The following is a 10,277-nucleotide window of genomic DNA, read 5'->3' as shown; positions in this document are numbered from 1 at the left end:
CATTATGTTTGATCGAATACCATCATTTTGGTTTCACTCCTAGCTACAAATGAGGAGATGTTAGAACAAGGATAAGAAGGAAATGCCCAACCAATGGGAACAAGGTCAACCTAGTATTGACAAAATGAAAAAACAAGGTAATGGAAAGTAACAAAATAAACAAGAAGAAGCATGATGTGAGAAGGATCATTGAGCTAAAACCGTCTCAAACATACTTGAATAGGAACATGTTAGATGTTAATTAAAAATCAATTCACAATGTGTTATCAACATGGCATTGAATAAGTAAGCGCATATTCGAAGAATACATAAAAGGTATAAGCTGAGAATGAGTTCATTAACATATTCCCACATGAAATCACACATAAAAACATGATGGAAATACAAGAAAGCTAATACAACCATCATAGAAATGAACGAGAATCCATACTAAAAGAAAATAACTTGTTATTATTTACTGCAAATACATGGGCTTCTCATACCATTATCGAAAGAAAAACTCTACAATTGCCACCACTCACCCTGTAGGCTTCCAAGAGGTGAATGCATCTAACTCTTCAAGCACAGATCAACTATCTAATGCTAGTCCTAGCTCAAGTAGTAAAATTCAATTCCAATGAGGCATGGGGGTATATTTATAGAGGAGAGGTGATTGTTCACCTATCTCATGAACTCCTAAATTCCCTCATTAATCTCTCATGTTTAATGACTATTGTGTGCTAAAGTAAATCTCATCATAGTTGTTGGCATCATGATGAGAAATATTTACACTATGATAACAAAGAAGACATGAGGAGAGTACAAAGGGTTCTAGAACCCTTGTTAACAAGGTTATTTCCAAGTCGCGAGATAGGGTCTCATTGTATTAAATGAATATTTTCATTCTAATGTGTCTCATGTGCATGGAAGCAATCATTCACAGAAGATGTTGTGTGTTTGGTATTGTTACATGGTCCTAGAACCGGTTTGCTTGCTTGTCAAAACCCTAGTTGTCAAGCCTTTAGATCATTTATGGTGAAATTGTAGATGATATTAATGGCCCAACCCAAAGGCTTGATGATATCTTCAACCAATCTTTCAGTCACCTTATTCATTGGATTATGTCAAGCATCCATTAAGCATTAGACATAAGTGATGAACAATCACCTCTGCAATTGGAATCCTACAAACACACATGCAACCATTTATTAGACATCAAAATTAATATATTTTAATGAAATAATGAGCATATATAAAAAATGATAATAAACAAGAATGATACCTTGAAATATAAAAATCAAGATCACTTGGCCCAATTTTCCTTTGTCATTGGTGAGAATGGTCTCCTTTGTTTCCTTCCATGCCTAGATTGAGATATTCTTGCATTTCGACAAGAATCAACATAGACAAAAACAAAATGATTTGAAAATACACAACAAGATATCTACAACCAATAGAAATATTCACCAACACGATTTTAAAGTAAATCTCACTATGACATATCTCTCCTACAAAATTCAAAATTATGAGGTTTGAAGTTCTTTACATATCGACATAGAACAACACCAATGTAAGAATGATAGTAACTACAATTAACTTGCAAGGTGGAGTTGATAGAAATGTGCCACAGTCATACATACCCTTTCACAACATTCATGATTAGGTGGCGTTATCATGCATTCAACGTATGCGCTGACACATGAAACATATATATATATATATATATATATATATATATATATATATATATATATATATATATATATATATATATATATATATATATATATATATATATATATATATATATTATAACAATGCAAGCAATGCTTATGAGATTTGTGGTGTGATGTGCTAACCACACCACCACCTTTTCCTATCATACCACTAATTTTATCATCATGACACAATGATTGGAATACAAACTATTATGTAGAAGCGTTGTCTCTTCTATGAGGACCGCCCAAACGAACGAGAATTGAATATCTTAATCAGTCAAGAGGCCATGCAACATGGGATTCACTCCGAAATCCACTAATTGCAGGCATTTATTAGGAAATAACAAGAACAAGAGAAGTGCCTTGAGGCAACATTCTCCCCTAGGGAAACAATTTTCTATGGGAAGGAATAAAGGGGTTTGGAAAAAAAGTAGTAACGAGGTTGTTTAATTGAAGTCACTCGTTGGGAGGATTTTCATGAAGCTTAGATGAAACCTCATATAAATATTTATAAATAATTGAATGGGTCCTCCAATCTAGATAAGGTTATTGATAGCCATAGTGGAAGAGGGAAATTATTCCTTTGATAGAATCTCAACCGGTGCACCAATATTCATTTTCTCAATAATATTTATGATTTTCCTAAGTAGAAAACCAATCTGATTACTTGGAATGGTTAAATGGGTAGTGAAATGTTTGGCATAAACTTCTTATTCCTTATGATATCTTCTTTCCTCAGAAATTATTTAAAAGACCCTAGCCAACACATCTTGAGTAGCAAAAAGAGGAGTCTTACCATCTAGTGATACACCATCATAATCTTCATCATCTCGATCTATCTTCTATTCTTTTAATGAACTAAAAATGATGATATGCCTTTTATAAACCCTTGTAGTTCCTTCACAACTTTAATATTGTGATTTGTTGTCGACTGTGGATCCTAATTATCTTCATGATTGGTCAGACGCCTTTATATATATATATTTTAATTTTTTTTCCAATTGCGTTGGATCCATGTTCTTAATGGGGGTGCAATGCCACCCATTTAATCACCGTTAGGGGGTTCTAGGGGAGGTAGGGGAAACGACGACTTTCATGAGTCCCCCCGAGAAGGGTTTGGGGGCGACACCCCCAAAGGTAAAAATAGATGAAAAGTTTCCTTGTAAAATGTTATAATTTCAAATTCAATTTGAGGGAATTTGAGGATTTCATTAATGATCTGACATTAGAATTTATGTTAATTTAGGGTTTTTTTCCCTATATGTAAACCCTCAGTTTATATGAGGGAATTGTATTGTGACTATGTATTATTGTTCTGAGAGAGAGAGAGAGAGAGAGAGAGAGAGAGGGAGAGGGAGAGAGGGAGAGGGAGAGAGAGAGAGAGAGAGAGAGAGAGAGAGAGAGAGAGAGAGAGAGAGAGAGATTATCTTGTGTAAGAGCGAAGAGGAAATTACAGTGGATTTGCTATAGGTTAGATCTCTTCATCTTGTTGGATAATATAAAAGGAAGGACTAGCTTTTTCTCTATATGTAAACCCTCAGTTTATATGAGGGAATTGTATTGTGACTATGTATTATTGTTCTGAGAGAGAGAGAGAGAGAGAGAGAGAGAGAGAGAGAGAGAGAGAGAGGGAGAGAGAGAGAGAGAGAGAGAGAGAGAGAGAGAGAGAGAGAGAGAGAGAGAGAGAGAGAGAGAGAGAGAGAGATTATCTTGTGTAAGAGCGAAGAGGAAATTACAGTGGATTTGCAATAGGTTAGATCTCTTCATCTTGTTGGATAATATAAAAGGAAGGACTAGCTTTTTCTCCATGGACGTAGCCCAAATCGGGCGAACCACGTATATTTCTGTCTTTCTTGATTTATGTGTTTATTTATTTTTTTTTCCACAATATTTTGTGTATTTCATTTCTATTTTAATTAATTTATAACAACTGGTATTCAAGCCAAAGGTTTAATTGACTAATAAACTTGCAGGAGAGAAGGGTTCTTGGTTTGAGTTGGAGCAATGGAAGAAGATGGTATGTTTAAATTAATGTAGGTGGAAGATTATTTGTATCAAAAATATTTGTACCTACCATTGAGTGGAAAATCAGAGAAGTAGACTACTATAACTGACGCAGAATGGGAGATTCTCAACATAAAGGAACTAAGAACAATATGGATATGTCTGGCAGCATTGGTGGTATTCAACATTTCAAAGGAAATGACAACAAAATATTTAATGACAAAATTGTCAAAACTATATGAAAAAACCTCGGCCTCATATAAGGCATTTGTTATGAAGCATCTATTTAATATGAAGATTTCAAAAGGTGGAGCTATTGTTAATCATTTAAATAAATTTAACATGGTGACCAGCTGGTTAAGTTCTATAGGGGTAAATTTTGATGATGAAGTTAAGGCTCTATTACTTCCTTGCTTGTTGTCAGAAAGTTAGAATGGCCTGATTATGTCTATTAGAAAAATTTATCTATGGACCTAGTACTTTAAAGTTTGATGATGTTTTTGGTGCCATCCTTAGCGATGAAATGCGACGGAAAAGCTCCGATGAGACATCAGGTAATGCTTTGACTGTAGAGGTAAGGGAAGAAAAAATGGAAAAATAAAGGAGCCCTTGAAATCGAAGAAAGTAAAGGAAAGGTAGACAGAAATATGAATCAGGGATAGTGTGTTGAAAATGTGGCAAGAAAGGACACCTAGAGAAAGATTGTAAATCTCAAAAGGGAAAAGAAGGAGGTGGACAGTAAGAGAATAATCATGAAGCGAATATAACAAGTGATGTGTTGCAAGACACTTTAATTATTTTATTAGATAATATGTTTTATGCATGGGTGGTAGATTTAGGGGCCTCATTCCATGCCACACCTAATAGGAAACATTTTTCATGACTATGTTCAGAGATATTTTAGATAGGTTCATTTGGGTGATTACAAGCCCTGTAAAATCGTTGGAATGTGTAAATTTCTTATAGAAAAAAACAATGGAAACCAATGGTTGTTAAAGGAGGCAAAAAATGTTCTCTATCTGAAGAAAAATATAATTTCAATAGGGAAGTTAGGTGGTGAAGGATTTGTAACTACGTTTACTTCAAAAACTTGGAAGGTCATTAAAGGAGCCCTCATAATAACAAAAGGAGAAAAGGTTGGTACATTTTATTCATGCAATGGTATTCCTAATAATTTAATGCTTTAACCTCCACGGGAGTGGATACAATATGGTGGCATTATAGGCTCAGCCACATGAGTGATAAGGGGATGAAAATTCTTCACTCGAGAAATTTGTTGCCAGGTGTGAAACATGTTGATTTGGATTTATGTGAGAATTGTGTTTATGGAAAGAAGAAGCGAGTCAAATTTATTAGAGTTGGGAAATAAAATAAGTGTAAAAAATTAGAGCTCATGCATACAGATGTACGGGGACCTTCTTAGGTATCATCTCTTAGTGGTTCTTTCTATTATGTTACCTTTATTGAGGATCCAACTATGAAAACTTGGATTTATTCTATTTGAAATAAATCTGATGTATTTCATACATTCAAGAAATGGAAATATCTGGTTGAGAATGAGATAGGAAAGAAGCTGAAGTGTCTTAAATAAGACAATAAAGGCAAATACTGCAACAAAGAGTTTGATAATTATTTTTCAAAGCATGGAATTTGCAAAGAGAAGATAATTCTATGAACACCAAAGGAAAATGGTGTGTGAGAAAGGGTGAATAGGACAATCATGGATTGTGCAAGGTGCATGTGATTTCATGGATGATTTCCCTTATAATTTTTGACAGATGTTGTAGATACTGTTGTTTATCCAATAAACATAGGGCCTTCAAGTTCCTTGGATGGTGGTATTCTAGAGGAGGCATGGACAGGTAAAAAAGTAAACCACTAATTTTTAAAGACTTTCGATTGTGCAATATTTTTTCACATCAATAAAGAAAATAGAACAAATCTTGAGGAAAATCAAAGAAATGTACCTTTATTGGATATGGTGTTAATGATTTTGGTTATCGCTTATATGACCATGAAAACAAAAAATAATTAGGAGCATCGATGTCATATTCAATGAAAATCTTTTGTATATGGATCACATGTAGGAAAAGAAATAAGAAAAGGATACACAGTGCTTGACAAGATCACATAAAAAGTAAGGGTGCCTGAAAGGATGGAATCCTTCCATGTAGTCTATTATAGGACAAATCCAACATCCGCAACTCTTTTAGCTTTGAGAGTACCATGGGTATTTCACTAGAAAGATCATTATAAAATAGATATAGAGATTTTAAGGTCACAAGTTGGCCCAGTTGAGGAGGGCTAGGGCCTGTGAGGTGAAAATTATGAATATAGAGTTCTACAAGGTTGCTCAAATATACTATCTCAGGAGGAATCCCACCATTCAATGATACCCCCCCGAATAAAGTGTTCTAAAATTCCCTATTTTTCCAATCTCTCTTGGTATTCTTCAACAAAAACTATTTCCATACAGCAAAAGGTATTCTAAATTTGTTAATTTCCCATAATCAACACAAATGCTACCCGAGAGGTAATTTTCTCCAGGATCAATATGGTTGAGCTTCATGAGATAGGCCAAATCTAGTTGCAACGCCCTTGACAAAGAGTTGTCCAAGACTTCGAGGGCATCCAGGTTCCTCAATTTTGATATGTTTGAGGCAATACATCTAATGAGGTTGTTACAGGAGACATGGAACACCATTATATTCCTCAAGTATGATAGATTGGAGTGGAGGATTCTATTGTGGGAGTTATTGAAGAGGCCAAGCAATAAGAGCAATGGAAAATTTGCGACATGAGAAGGGAATGGGCCAGAAATACCCATTGATGAGAGATTTTAGAACTGCTACTTAACCCATGAGGTCACACTAAATGCCATTCCATGAGAAATAGGTGGTGGCATTATTGACATTCAAAGCTAATGATAGAGCATGCATGAAAGTTAACAAATGTGTTATATTTAGTGGTGACATTTATCTTGAAATTGTATATGGGTTTGGGTAAACTGGGGAGAACTGTGTGCTTCAATGTAGGGAGGAAGAGGTTGGATGTTTATCATCCATCAAAAAGGTTATTTGATCGAAATAGATGGGTGAATTAGGTAAAGGGTAGTATCTAGTGAACATATTAAATCATTATTAAAGTATCACTTGTAAATATTGAATGACTAGATATAACATGGTGGTGTCATCTCCGTTTTTTTGAGGAAATAGGTGTTAAAAATGCAACAAGAAAATCCTAATTTAATTATGTCCTTGAATTAAATTAGGAATAAAATTGCAATTCTACATCTCATGAAAACGTTTATTAGTTAACTAAGTTAATTTGACTTAGTTGGCTCAGTTTAGCTGAGCTAAAGTCCGTTAAACTAGTTCCAACTGTTGGATGTCCTAGTGGGAGGTATAGTACCATGGTGATGCCTACAGTGATCAACCAAGAAACTAATGATTCAATCATAAATAACTCATGCATGTCATATTTGAGAGTTACCCAATTGAGATTGAAGTTGAGGGACAATGTATTGTCAGTTCTATAATCATCTGAATTCTATAGGTGGTGCATGCAGTTAGAGGAAGGCATATTATAGATTGTGCAATTCCTTTGAGGAATTTCACTAATTAATAGGGGGATAATTACCAAGGAAACCACACAAGGAAATAGGGACTTGGGTAACAAAGGAATTGGTTAAGTACCGGTCTGAGTTTGTCTAGGAAACTTTGAGACAAATAAAGATAGTGTAGAGGTTGCTCAAGCATGAGCGAAGCATAGTAATATTCTCATATATTCTGACTAATACAATGTATAGATTGCATCAGTTTTTAACTGAGGCTTTCCACAAGAAATCACTGTCTAATGTGATGATTGAATTATTTATCTTATATGTTTCGTGATTTCGCGATCGTTTAATTTTTTTCCGATGTTGAGTAGAGTAGATTCAAGTCTATTTCTTTTGTAAATTACAATTATTAGTTTGTATCTACAAGGAATTTCTACATGGTATCAGAGTATAAATCACTCTAGAAGAGGAGAATAAGAGTTTGTCTTTTGTTGGTAAAATTGAATTTGAAGTATCATACTTCAGAGCCAGCATGATGCCATTCTACAGATTGAGACTTGAATATTCCCTGGAGGGTAGTTAAAACTATATTTCTTGGAAGGACAAGATGGAGGAAATTTTGGAAGACAATGGGATTAAGGAATTCATAGAAAAAGGTATTCCCAAGTCTCTAGCAACTGATGCTTAAGATATGGCAGAGTGGATAAAATGTGTTGCAAAGGTGATAAGGATTATCCTAAAATGAATTTGAGGTCATATTATCTTGAATCTCCATGGTAAGGAGACTCCATATGCAATATTGAAGGCCTTGACAGACATGTTTCAAAACAATAGTGACCACAAGAAGCTGGCATTGAAGGACAAGCTCAGAAAAATCAAGATGGAGAAGCACAAAAAAATACCAAAGTACTTGATCAAGTTCATCGAATGTCAGGATCAACTTGGAAGTGTTGATGTTACATTTTTTAAAGATTATATGGTCAACCTAGCACTTCTAGGGCTTCCCAAGAGCTGACACAACTACCAAAACTTAGTGAATGGCAGGGAGAAGCTACCAGAGTGGGAGAATGTGTGGTCTAACTTGGTGCAAGAAGAGATTCAACAGAACACCAAATATGGGTCCTCGTCCAAGTTTGATGATGAGGAGAACTATGCCTTAGATATAAAGGCAAAGAAAGGGAAAGGAAAGTCATCCCATTTGAAATTAGATTCCAGTCAGGGCAACAAGAAGGATTTGTATAAGATTGAATGTTTTCATTGCCATGGGATGGGACACTATGGCATGAAGTGTCCACACAAGAAGCCGTCAGGAGGAGTGACAGGTGAAGCTCTTGCTTCACAATTCATGGTAGATTTCATCATCATCACCTCCATGGTGACATTATTGATGGGTAGTGATTCGGTTCCCTTCAACTACCCGTATTAAATAAGATATTTTACTTTTGTGATGTGAGCAGAATTGCATATCAAAGAGTATAGAATAATGTTATCAAACCAACACACAAAATATAGAAAAGATAGATCAACGCCTTAGAAATCAACCTCTTCGGGAGGGAAACCTCCTTTACATTACACAAATGAAGAAATCTTGGATGATACAAGTGACAAAGCCTCCTTTCTATATATAGGACTCTAAGCGGTCACAATATAATCAAAGCTATTGTTACAATAACGATATAAGGGCACGACAATAATAATAGTGGGCTCCTATGGGGCACAATGGGGACAATAGGGGCACAACAATAACAATAAGGGCCACAATGACAATAATAATGGGGGAATCACTAGTATTATAGGGACCTAAGATGCTCCTCTCCTTCAAAAAAATGTTGTCCTCAATGCTTCAGTAGTTTTGGATGCTTCCGTATAGAATTTTCATCCTCCCATATGGAATCATGAGCAAGTATGTTCTTCCACTTAGCAGATACTTCGAAATTGGTCAATTTCGTAGCTGTTGAGTTCTTGTTTCTGTGACTACCTCAGGTTCCAATATGATTTTTCCTTCCTCATCAAGTAATAGCAATATTGTTTGAACTGGGATCTTGTCACCAATAACCTTCTTTTAGCATGAAACATGGAAAACTGGGTGCATTCGAGAAGCTACAGGAAGCTCCAATTTGTATGCCATAGTACCCATGTTGTGTAACACCTTGTACAAACCATAATACTTTGGTGATAATTTATAATCCTTCTTAGCTTGCTTGAGGAACATTTTTTTATATGGTTGTAGACATAGAAATACCTGTTCACCTACATCAAATTTTTTTTTCTCTTGATTTACTTTAATGTTTAAAGAAAGAGGAGGAACTCGTGAATTGATTTCTAATTCGATGATAACACTTAATTCTATCGACTTAGGTAAACAATAAATCTACTAGGAAGAGGAGATGGAAACTTGGTTAAGCCTCTTAAGAACATTGAAATTGTTTGAAGTCTTCCTGTATCTTTCTCTAGTTCCAATCACTATCATCACTAACAACACCACCTTGAACATGGTTGATGATAGTTACCAGAAGTAGATAAAGATACAAATTCATATGAGATTGATGTACAGAAATCATTATTACATGCCCTTTATCATTAATCCAGCAAAACCTTGTAGAGAACATAAGAAAATAAGAGGGTGAGTTGTTTATTTGTACTTATCTAGATATTATGAAGCATTTGTTTCAAAAGGGAAAAAACCCGTAATTTTATTCAACTTTAAAAAAGGAAAAAAATTACATGCTAACCACATTTAGTAAGAACAGTATTTCGGCTTATGGGCATAAGAAAAAACTACAAAAAATTACAAAAACATATGAAGTTAAGTGTGATAGTAATCACTTAACTTCTCTCTTTTTCCTTTCCTTTTCCAGACCTTTTTCCATCCACCTGAGGTGGGGTTAGTGGGAGCCATTTTCAGTTCACTTTTGGTTATCCTTGATGGGAGTTCTTTATCTGAATTTAGGCTTTTTGATGCATGAAAACTCTTTGTTCCCACCATCTTATCCTCCTTATGTGCCACTTTTTTCTAT

Source organism: Pinus tabuliformis, chromosome Q (genome assembly GCF_031772625.1).
Source record: "Pinus tabuliformis cultivar Carrire ecotype Pingquan chromosome Q, CPIR1, whole genome shotgun sequence".
Classification (NCBI taxonomy): Eukaryota; Viridiplantae; Streptophyta; class Pinopsida; order Pinales; family Pinaceae; genus Pinus; species Pinus tabuliformis.
Note: the sequence above shows the minus strand (reverse complement) of the source record.